General features: G+C 38.3%; 2 protein-coding genes across 2 annotated transcripts in view; one reads left to right on the forward strand and one right to left on the reverse strand.

Annotated features, from left to right (window-relative positions):
* LOC143024769 (uncharacterized) overlaps positions 1 to 2,448 on the reverse strand; it is a 130,268-nt gene extending 127,820 nt beyond the window's left edge. The window contains exon 1 of the mRNA XM_076183904.1: positions 2,316 to 2,448. The gene's annotated coding sequence lies outside the window, so the exon portion shown is untranslated. The remainder of the gene's footprint in view (positions 1 to 2,315) is intronic.
* LOC143024447 (uncharacterized) overlaps positions 1 to 12,500 on the forward strand; it is a 111,131-nt gene that overhangs the window by 64,271 nt on the left and 34,360 nt on the right. The gene's annotated exons all lie outside the window — the stretch shown is intronic.

Genomic DNA, 12,500 nt, shown 5'->3' on the forward strand with positions numbered 1-12,500 from the left:
AGCTGACAGATAGTCTGTACGGTGTGGTCTAGGTGTAATGTGTTGTGTCAGGTGTTTGTGTCTGTCGTGCAGTTTTTCTAGGTGTCTTGAGTGAAGTTTGTGTTGGTTGAGTGGACGGATGTTGGAAATTCGGTGTAGAGACTCAGTGGTTCTGAAGTCGCTCCATCGCGAACCCGTGATGAACTTGACAGCGGCATTCTGAACCTTCTGATGCTCGTAGTTATTAGTGGGACATGTCAGCTGGCTTAGTCCCGGGGACTGGCACAGAATCGGTCTGACGAGGGCTAGGTACAATCGACGTTTGGTGGTCAGTGGTATTACAACTCTCTGAATCTGAATCTGAATCTCTAGGAAAGACCACCTCGCTTGCGCGGGATCGGTTTTTGTGGGAGGGGAAGAATGTCTGTAAGAAAATGAAAAGATAGTAGCGTATAAAAGAGGGCTATTGCCACCGGGCGAATTGCGAGCGATTAGGGTTTTATTACAACTACAACTGATACTACACACTACTACTATTAATAGAGATCGCGGAAGAGCTAATCAACGGCTGCACATACGGACCAATGAACAGGGAATACACGCGGGGAAAAATAGCACGTACAGCCAATCAGCGAACAGTTCGAGTGAGCCAATCAGCGACCAGCTCACGCGGGCCAATGAGCAGGTTCCACGCGTGGGCCATTTAAGTTAACAGAAAACGGAGCATAACTTTATAAGTGATCTAGCAATCCTCTACTTTTCTAAATGCTTAATTTTTAGTATTCGCTGGCTGAACGGCTTAGAGCGTGGCGGCGAAGGAAGTTCGTGGTAAGGTCAGCCTGTATTACATTTCCATATTTCTAAAGGTCCTTTGGAAACACACACTGTCTTAGATCTCAGATTGAGAAGGGCAATATGATGACATAAAACCGAATTACGACCTATTTTCCTAAAACGAAGCACCCGTTTTCATTGAAATGCATATACTCACTATTTCAGGTTACTTTAGTAGGCCTATACACATTTTTTTTTTTATAAAATGTAAAATCTCCACCCCTGCCCGCGTGCTGATCTGTAGGGATCAGGGCTGTTCCGTGTCACTCAGGCACACACCGTCATTCAGGTCATGCTAACGTTTATTTATTACCTAACCTAACCTAACCTAACCTAACCTAACCTAATGGCGCTTTAAAGGTTAATTTTTGTTTGGATTAGATTAGGTTAGGTTAGGTTAGGTTAGGTTAGGTAATAAAAACGTTATCATGACCTGAGAGTTAGGTTAGGTTAGGTTAGGTAATAAAAAACGTTATCATGACCTGAGTGACGGTGTGTGCCTGAGTGACAGCGGAGCACCCCGGATCCCCACAGATCAGCACGTGCGCGGGGGTGGAAATTCTACAGTTGATATTTTTTTTTTTTTCTTTTTAAGAATAATCTATACATATTCGTATCGTTGTACACTATTTAGCTATTGAAGTGAACGATGTATTTTAATTTTGATTCGAACGCTGGTGGCTAACAAATATTCACTATCTCAACTTCAATGTTTTAAATATTGATTAATTGAATAAATTATACTTAATTTATTATATTCATTTATGTATCTATTTACTTATTCATCTATTCATTTATTCATTCAAATGGAATGAATAAATTATACCTAATGTACCAAACTTGGAGTGATCCTAAACGTTTATGTGTTATCATAAACGTTCAGTTCTCAACAGTGATGGATATCATGTAGATCTTTTCACTCTATCGTTGAAAAACGTCATGATATGTAAAATTAGGTAGACTATGATCGTCGCCACAGAGTCGCTTTGACAGGCGAACAGTTTCATAAAAGTGTTTCGGTTCTTTATCGAAACACATATTCAGTTTTTTTATTTTATTTTCGTTTTGGAAACGACAACTCGACTCAAGAACGTGAACCTGTAGATTTTTTCATTAATCTTCGTACAAGTCCATTGCGATATGTCACAGGCTGAGCGAATATATCTGGACATTCATGTTTTGGTTGCGTTACTTTTTTTTTTTAACTTGATTTACTTATTTTGAAAATAATCAACTTTCAACTACATTTTGACAATGGAGAGATTACTGCATTTGTTTTGAATAATATCGTTCGTATATGTATATATATATGTATATATATATATATATGTATATATACACATATATATACATATACAGTATACATGTATATATACATGTGTGTGTGTGTGTGTGTGTGTGTGTGTGTGTGTGTGTGTGTGTGTGTGTGTGTGTGTGTGCGCGCGCGCGCATGTGTACATGTGCGTGTGACCCAGATCAAAGAACAAGGTAATCAGACATACCTAAGTTGATTTAAATCACTTGCCGGCACCCGGTGAGGAATTGCGTACGACCCAGATCACAGCGACGTGCTATAAGCTCGTGATGGATTTGCTCGTGGCACGGCAAGACCTCTGTGCTGGCGCCCGAGGCCAGCGAAGACTGGGGTACACAAGGCGCAAGTAAATAATACTGTAGTTGTTTCTGATCATAGCTTCTTGAGGTCGCACGTGACACGACAACTATTTCTTCATATTTAATCAGTGTCCAGGAAATCCTTTCCATTTGTCATTCTGTCTAATGTTGTGTCGTATCGTTCAACAGGAGAAATTAAAACCTGCAGTCCGCTTCAGGAGGAGGAGGAGGAGGAGGGGAAGGAGGAGGAGTAGGAGAAGGAGAAGGGGAGAAGGAGGAGGAGAAGGAGAAGGGGAGAAAGAGGAGGAGAAGAAGGTAGAGGAAGAGGAGGAGGAAGAGGAGGTATAGGGGAAGGGGTAGGAGGAGGCAACATAGGGGAAGGAAGAGGAGAAGGAGGAGGAGGAGGAAGAGGAGGCGAAGGAGTAGGAGGAGGCAGCATAGGGGAAGGAAGAGGAGAAGGAGGAGGAGGAGGAGGAAGAGGAGGCGAAGGAGGAGGTATAGGGAAGGAGTAGGAAGAGGCAGCATAGGGGAAGGAAGAGGAGAACGAGGAGGAAGAGGAGGAGGAGGAGGCAGCATAGGGGAAGAAAGAGGAGAATGAGGAGGAGGAGGAAGAGAAAGAGGAGCAGTGGGAGAAGAGCAAGAGGAAGTAGAAGAGGAAGTGGAGGAGGAAAGGAAGAGGAGTGATATATGGAGGGAAGGAGAAGGTAGAGCAATAGGAGGAGGGGAGGAGGAGTGCGGAGAGGAAGAAGAGAAGGAAGAAGAACAGGAGGAGGAATAGAAGGAGAAGGAAAGGGAGAGGAAGAAAGAAGATAATAATGAGGATAAAATTGAAAAGGAGGAAGAGGAGGAGGGGAAGAGAAAGAGGAGGAGGGGAAGAGGAAGAGGAAGAGGGGAAGAGGAAGAGGAGGAGGAGGAAGGAAGGAGGAGGAAGAGGAAGAGGAGGAGGAGGAGGAGGAAGTAGGTGGAGGAGGAGGAGGAGGAGGAGGAGGAGGAAGAGGAGGAGGAGGAGGCACTTATGATATGGAATGAAATGTAATGAGCGTTCCAGTCTGGTGTCCATGACATTGTGATCTTCCCAAAGTGTTCAGTTGTTGACCAATCCTTAATTACAAGAGACCCTACGTGGCCAATGTGACTCTTCGACCACGAGGTCACAAGAGCGAGATTTGTGTGCATCTTCATAGGGACAGGCGATAGAATAAAGTTCATGAGCGCTGTCACAATCACAGTCTCATCAAAATGGCGTTTTTATCGGGCATTTACTTAATGATCTCGACCCTATATTACTGGTGAGGAAGGCAGGATATGGGAAGTGAGGAGGGAGATTGGAAGGGAAGGAGTATGAGAATTCCACTTCCGCATTTGACAATTGACAAACGTCATGAAATTCATTACTGAGAAAGAGACTCAATTAGAAAATGACGAAACAGTAATATAATTTCCGTTAGAATAGTTATCATCATTCAAAAGGTTTCCCAAGTGGGGGATTGGCAGGCGCTTGCTAATCATTATATTATCTCTGATAAGGCAGTTGGTGACTGCAGTATGCCACATCACCATCTTGTTAATAAAAGAGAGAGAGAGAGAGAGAGAGAGGAAAAAAAAGCACAACTTCCCGACATTTTTGCGCAAACAAATTTTACGAGTCTTCTTGTATCGCTTAACGGACGACGCGAAAACACCCAAGCGACATGACGTCACTATCCCCGCCAAAATTGCTAACAGAAGGGATTATGTGCAACTAACGCATCCATTATCTCTGTTGTCATGGTGTACTCCTTCCTACCTCCTCCTCCCCTACCACCTCCTCCACCACAGGACCACCACTGCCTAACTCTTCCCCCGCTCTCACCAGTAGCACTAGTACCTGACTGACCATAAAGGAGACTGGCAGCTTGCGACTTCTGGTATCAACCCAACAAAAAATCAGGTAACAAGATCTCTGACACAGATATTCCCCGCATTACAGTGAATTCATTAAATAATAATAATAACAATAATAATAATTGTGTTAAAACGGTAACTGTTCACCTTGAAACTATTTACAAATTAAAATTTTCAACAAACAATGCATGTCGCGGCGTACGCGTGTAATGTCACGTGAAATGTTTGCATTACTGTAATATACACGATAAAAATCTATGCTTGAGGGAACCCGTCGTTGTGAATCTTTCGGTTAACTTGGATTTGTGTGTGTATGTGTGTACGCGAGCGCGCGTGCGATTCATCGCGGTCTTGGATTACGTGTTGAACTAGTGATCAACAGCTATTACCCTCCCGGATGAGAGTTCAGAGTTCATGTGTGTGTGTGTGCGTGCGCGCGTGCGTGTATATATATATATATATTATATATATATATGTATATATATATACATATATATATATATATATATATATATATATATATATATATATATACATTTTCTAAACAGAAATGTAGTAGCACATTTGTAAATTACACACAGGAACCCACAGTCGGAGAAAGAATAAACTTCGAATAAAGAAAAATCCTATATTTCGGCTATCAACTGTAGCCCTCTTCAGGAAAGTACTTTCCTGAAGAGGGCTACAGTTAATAGCCGAAATATAGGATTTTTCTTTGTTCGAAGTTTATTCTTTCTCCGACTGTGGGTTCCTGTGTGTTATATATACATTATATATATATATGTATTTATACATTATATATATATATGTATATATACATATATACATATATATATATATATATATATATATATATGTGTGTGTGTGTGTGTGTGTGTGTGTGTGTGTGTGTGTGTGTGTGTGTGTGTGTGTGTGTGTGTGTGTGTGTGTGTGTGTGTGTGTGTGTGTGTGTGAGAGAGAGAGAGAGAGATTCACCACGGTCATAAATCACATGTTGAACCAGTGATCAACAGCTATTACTCTTTCGAATGAGAGCTTATGTGTGTGCATGTACATTTGTGTGTATGTATAGTGTGTGTATGTGTGTGTGTATATGTGTGTGTATGTGTATTCACTTGGTCTTTGGATCACGTGTTGGACTCGTGATCGACAGCTATTTCCCTCCTGGAAGAGAGCTCAGAGCTCGTAGGTCCGATCTATGGGTAATGCTATGACCTTGCACACACACACACCCCCAACTCCCCGCCCACGAGAGTCAGAGTAACGACCCGAAGCGCAGCGGTACCGAAATAATTTCGGCCCTGGGCAGGATTCGAACCCAGAACTGCGTGCCACTATTGTGGCAGTTCAGTGCTCTACCAACTGCGCCACCGTGTGTGTGTGTGTGTGTGTGAGTGTGTGTGTGTGTGTGTGTGTGTGTGTGTGTGTGTGTGTGTGTGTGTGTGTGTGTGTTAGCGTTATATAACTGTCATAATTACTTATCATATTTTACTTAATAAAGTTCAACTTCAGCCCACTTTCCTTTCTTAAATTCAAATGATCTGATCCTTCATCTTATGACAACGTCACTAGCATATTTTCTCTTTTGTCTTCTGTTTAGCTTTTGAAAAAAAATCCATTTACGTCACACTGTCTGAACGTCACACTAAGTCATGTCAAACTAATAGTCATGCCACACTAGTAGTAATGTCACACTTATAGCCATGTCACACTAATAGCCATATCACATTAATAGTCATGTAACACTAATAGTCATGTCACACTAATAGTCATATTACAAAGGTATATACATCACATTCACATTCATGTTACACTAATAGTCATGTCACACTAATAGTCATGTCATACTAGTAGTCATATTACAAAGATAGTTACATCACATTAACATTCATGTCACGCTAATAATCATCTCACACTAATGGTCATGTCACACTAATAGTCATATCACGCTAATAGTCATGTCACACAAAGTCATGTCACGCTAATAGTCATGTCACACTAATAGTCATGTCACGTTAAGTCATGTCACAATAATAGTCATGTCACGATAATAATCATGTCCCACTTATAGTTATGTTACACTAATAGTTATTCTAACTGTCGCCAGGTGATTTTATTCACATAAATTGAAAGACCTCCGTAGTAAAAGTGGTAACAGTTCAACAATTTGCTGCTCCAATTAATGAGCCTTTTCATAGCTTCCTGAGTGACTATACAAGTCTTGTCCTCTGTTTCATAAACAACAATGATTATGTAATTGTTTTTTGTGTGCCAAGCGTTTTTACGTATTAAGCAAATGATCGGGGTATGATATCTGAACTCTCATCCGGATGGTTAATAGCTGTTGATCACGGGACCAACACGTGATCCAAGACAGTGGTGAATCATGCATACCCCCCCCCCCCCACACACACATCTCGTTCGAACATGTATCATTTCGCTATGTGTCATATATCATATACAGTATACAGTCACGTGACCTATAACTATGGTAACCATTCACAAGCAGCTAAGCGCCTCTTGACGTGAACTTCCCTCCCACAAAGAATTTAGATCGGTCCCGAGCACACAGGTCAAATGTTGCGTCTTCGAAAGCAGAACTAAACGCCTCTTGGCCCAGGGAGGAAACTTTGGCTGCGGTGATGCAGTCTTTCGAGTCTAGGCTTTGTCTAAAAACAGGTGATTTTATTCAGATGAAATCGAGACCCTTTCTCTGGCCGCTCCTCTGAACCAGATCGTTTTGGATGAAAATGAGTAGATAAATGAATAAACAAATAAATGAATGAATAAGTAATGGTCTTAATAAAGTGGAATTAATTCACACACACAGACACATATTGTATATATATATATATATATATATATATATATATATATATATATATATATATATATATATATATATATATATATATATATATATATCAATTGGGCATCATGGATCTACTGCTGAACAAAGGCCTCTTTCACAGAATTCTATGACTCACACGATTGCGCCATCTTCTGCCACGTCATTCCCGCAAACTTCTCTATCTCGTCTCTCCATTTTCTGTCCGGTCTCCCTCTTCCACGCTTCCCATCTCGCGGCTTCCACTCAATAACACACTTGCTCCATCTCTCATCAGCCGTTCGGGCTAAATTACCTGCCCAATTTCACTTCCTTTCTTTTACCGCCTCCACAATATCTTTCACTCTAGTCTACTCTTTCACCCAACTTGGTCTCTTTCGGTCTCTCATCGTTATTCTCTCCATTTTCCTTTGTGCATTCCTTAGCTTTGTCTTCATCGCATTCGTCACTTTCCAAGTCTAACACTTGTAGATTATTGCTGGCAGAATGCTTCGATTGTAAACCTGATGTTTCAAACATAAAGGTAAATACTTTCATGATTTTATTATATTTACCAAACATTTTCCAACCAATTGTAATATGCCTTTTTATTTTATTATTATTATCTTTGGTCACTTTCACCATCTGGCCTTATTAATTATACTCTATAAATTCTTCAAGAATCTCATTATGAATTATAATACCTTTACTTTGAACTTTCGTGTTGAACATTACTTTGGTTTTACTCTTATTCATTTTCAAACCTACTTTGAAACTTTTCTTGTTTAGATCACTCAGCATATCTTGCAAGTCTTCTGCTCCTTTTAAAATAAAAATAATGTCATCCGCACATCTTAGATTGTTAAAATATTCGCGATTAATCTCAAACCTTTCTCCTCCCAACTCAACCTTCTGTATATTTCTTCCACGCAAGCTGTAAATAATGTGGGCGAAATGTTATCGTCTTGCCGCACTCCTTTCTCGATCTTTATCTTTTCTGTATCTTGATGTAATCGGTTTACAACAGTACCTTTCGCATAAATCTTTTCAAGAACCCTTACGATCTGTCCGTTTGCACCTTGCTTGCGTGGCGAGTTTAGTATTACTGTACTACTTGTTCTACCGAGTCAAAGGCTTCGTAATCTACAAAAGTTAAACAAACAGGTATATTATACTCCGTCGTTTACTCGATTAATTGATTTATCGCCTGCAAATGGTCTAGAGTCGTATATCCACTTCTGAAGCCTGCCTGTTCTCTTCAAGTAAATCAAGAAAAAAGAAAATAAACATTGGTAATATTCGACTTTGATGTAAAGTGCGGAGGAAGACGGAAGGTGAGTCGTATTATGGGAAGTTTGGAGTAAATGAGAAAAATGGCAGGGGCGAGATGTTAGTCAATTTTGCAGAAAAATACATGAGAATAATGAACACTTTCCTCTAAAAGCGTGCAGGACTTAAATGGACCCACAGAAGTCCAAATTGAACACCAAAGAACGAAGTTGTTTTCATATTAGGAGATGAGAGCATGAGCGTTAACAATGTTGCGATCATAAATAAAGTAGATATAGGTAGTGACCATAGAATGGCAGATTGCACAGCTAAATTCAATATCAGATCCGAGAGAAATTAACTATATTTAAATTATGAAATAAGCCTTGCGAAGGTTAAGGATAACGAGAAGGAATTTTAGTTAGAAATAAAAAATAAATTCGAAGTTCTAAGAAATAATGAGGACATCGTCAAAGGTATGAATTTGAATTTAGTGAATACCATTGGGAATTAGCAGAGAAATTAGGAAGAACATAAAGTATTAGAGAAAACAAGTACTCCAAAGCTACAAATGACCTAATTGAAAGAAGGACTATACAGATGAAAAGCAGGAGGGACGAAATAGAAAGAATAGAACAAAACAAGCTTATCAACAAAACGGAGAGATCAGAGAAAAGAAAGAGAGACATGGATGAAATGGAGGAAACTATTCGGAAGAGCAAAAGTATTAAAAAAGCCGACCGCAGACATGCTTTAAGAAGGCAGCACATTACATATTTGAAATATAGAAATGGAGAAATCATCCAATGTAGAGACAGAATGGCAAAAGGAGTAGAAGAAATTGACTAAGAACTGGACTCGTGAAAGACCGCAGTTGAATCGGTAAATTCATCTATAGACGTTAGTAGTGTGCCAGGAGTTACAAAGGAAGAAGAGTTTTTGTCCCAACTGAAATTCTTACTGGAATGGGAAGTGGATCCAAAATGACTAGTTTTGGTTTTGCTTAGGGCTCTATTCAAAAGCCAATCAGGATACCCTATTCTTTTTAATTGATTCCTGATGGTTGTTATCTCCATTTCCAAATAGTGTGGACTACATAATCTAAGTGCTCTCAGGAAAAGACCTGAGGCAACACTATATTTAATTTCATCAGGATGGTGACTGAAAAAGTGTACATAACTCCCCGTATGTGTGGGTTTTCTGTACACTGTAAAAGACAAGTGATCCTGATGCCGTATTAATAGGATATCTAGAAATGGCAGTCTATTTCAGTTGGGACAAAAACTGTATCAAATTGCCTTACAATAGGTCCTTAAATGACATTTCACAATTTCTACCACAGAAAGACATTAATTTTGTTTTTAGTTTTCCCAATAATTTGTCTAAGAAAATAGTTAATGTACACCAAAGGCCCAGAGAAGAAATATATCAAAGCGTGTATAAACTTCCATGCTCGGATTGTAATAATGTATATTGGGGACAAACAGGCAGAGACTTACACACCAGGATGAAAGAACACAAAAATTCAGTCAATTATGCACAACAAAATTCCGCTGTCTTCCAACACGTAGACAAGGAAGGCCATCGTATAGATTGGAACGAAGCAAAAATTATCTTCCATTCTAAGTGCAGTTTTAAAAGGAAAATAATAGAATCATCCTTGATAAATAAATTTCCTAATTTCAATATATCATATGGACAATGGTCACCTGACTGCATTACTACCTGGGCAGTCAACAAATTATTACCATCTTTGGTGAAGGCGGGTGACCTGCCCCGCAAAGCATTAGACGCTACCTGAGTCCTATCCATGTTCCTTCTTTTACTGTACATAAGACATGCCTTTTGCTCCACTATGTATTCCACTGAAGAGGATCACAGTCCGTGATCGAAATATATGGATATCATTTATTTCATTTCTTCTTATCCAACACAGTGGGTTCTTGTTGAATATATATATATACATATATATATATATATATATATATATATATATATATATATTTATATATATATATATATTTGTATGTATGAGAACAATATATGTCAATTTATTATCATTTCCTATTTACCTGTTTATCATTTTAACTATACCTATGCATTTATTTATGTATTTTATTTGTTATTCATATTATTATAGTTTTAATTTATTATTAATATGATTTTTTTTCTTTCTTTTTTTTCTTTTTTCTTTTTTTTGTATCCGACCTAGATATGGATCAAAAGGTCTCCTGTCGGCATGCTCCGCTTTTGTAATCCTTTGTAGAGCATAAGAATGAAGGAGACTGCAAGTGACCATAAGGCCTACACTAGGCAGCTTCATATCCATCACCCCCTGTCATCCCTATCCATAAAGTTGTCTAATCGTTTCTTAAAACAACTGTTAGTTTCAGCGCTCACTACATGGTTACTAAGTCTATTCCATGCGTTGACCACCCTATTAGTAAACCAATTCTTGCCAATTTCCCTCTTAAATCTAAACTTGTCCAGTTTAAATCCATTATCACTATTGACAGAATTATTTCTGAGCAGTTGTCTTACATTAGTTAATGTAGTTTTTAATAAGAAGAACACTGTAAGACAACTGCTCATAAATAATTCTGTCAATAGTGATAAAGGGTGTGTGTACAAAATACCTTGCAAATCATGTAATCAGTTTTATGTTGGTCAGACTGCTAAAACACTCACAATACGAATCAATCAACACAAGAAATACGTTAGAGAGGGAAACCAATCTAGCGGTATATTCAACCACATGAACCATTTTAACCACCCAGTTGACTGGGATAACGCTAAAGTCATCACATACAACAATAACATAACAGAAAGAAATTTAATTGAATGCAGTTTGATCAAATCTAGTAAGGGGATAAATGTTAATCTTCATCAAGGTTTGTACAAATTAGATAGTTTTATTTCTCATGAAATTTCAAAATTGTTTAAATTGTAATATAAATTATGAGCAGTTGTCCCATACTTGTTGGTTACCAGGACGGCCCAAACGTCCCATACTTGTTGGCTACCAGGACGGCCCAAACGTCCGTCACGTGTACTTCTTCCACTACCTCTCCGAATACCCTCTTCACTATGTCATATATTCTGTACCTTGTTTCTTCATCTTATAATTCCTTCTTTGTATCTGCACTGAAGATGTAATTATACGAAAGCGCTCTGCTTCGTTAGTTTACTTTTCCTAGTGGTTACTTACGCATATATATATATATATATATATATATATATATATATATATAAATATATGTATATAATACATATATATATATGTATATATATATATATATATATATATATATATATACGCATATATACACACCCATATATATATGTATATATATATATATATTTATATGTAAATATATATGCATATATATATACGCACACACATTATATATATATATATATATATATATATATATACATTCATATGTATATATATATATATATGTATATACATATATATACATAGACTCACACACATATATATACATATATACATGAATATACATATTCATATATTTACACATATAAATATGTTGAGTTAAATTGTACCGCAGGTTGGGCTAGAATCAACTTCTTCTTGATAGATTCAGGTTTTCTTATCAAAGATCTCGGTTTATCGGGGAGATGGAATAAAATGCTACCCTGCGGCATTTCGCTCATCTTAGAGCATTTCAAGTACAAAGTATATTTGTTACAAAGTAATTACAAGTTAAATACAAACTAAAGAATTGGGAGAAGTTACAAAAAGATAGGGGTGATTTTGTCCGTGGGTGGATTCAGTGGGAATCTGTCCCTTGTTCTTCTGGTGTTGTTTGTAGTGTGGGCCTAATGTCTGTGGGCTGACTTGGTGATATTCTGAACAACCTTGTCTCTACACTCCCAGGACCTGGTTGTTCAAATCCCCCAGAGATTTCATTGATTTACTCCACAGCAAGGAACCCACAGGCTTTATTGCATCTCTGGATGCCGAAAGCCTTTTTACTAACGTCCCCGTTGATGAGACGAGGTCTATCGTTCCCACCATCAACGCTTAGACATCCCGGAAAATCTGCTGCGTCTTCTACTTGAAGCCTGC

The sequence above is a fragment of the Oratosquilla oratoria genome, chromosome 4 (genome assembly GCF_046742065.1).
Source record: "Oratosquilla oratoria isolate Oo_2021 chromosome 4, ASM4674206v1, whole genome shotgun sequence".
NCBI classification, from domain to species: Eukaryota; Metazoa; Arthropoda; class Malacostraca; order Stomatopoda; family Squillidae; genus Oratosquilla; species Oratosquilla oratoria.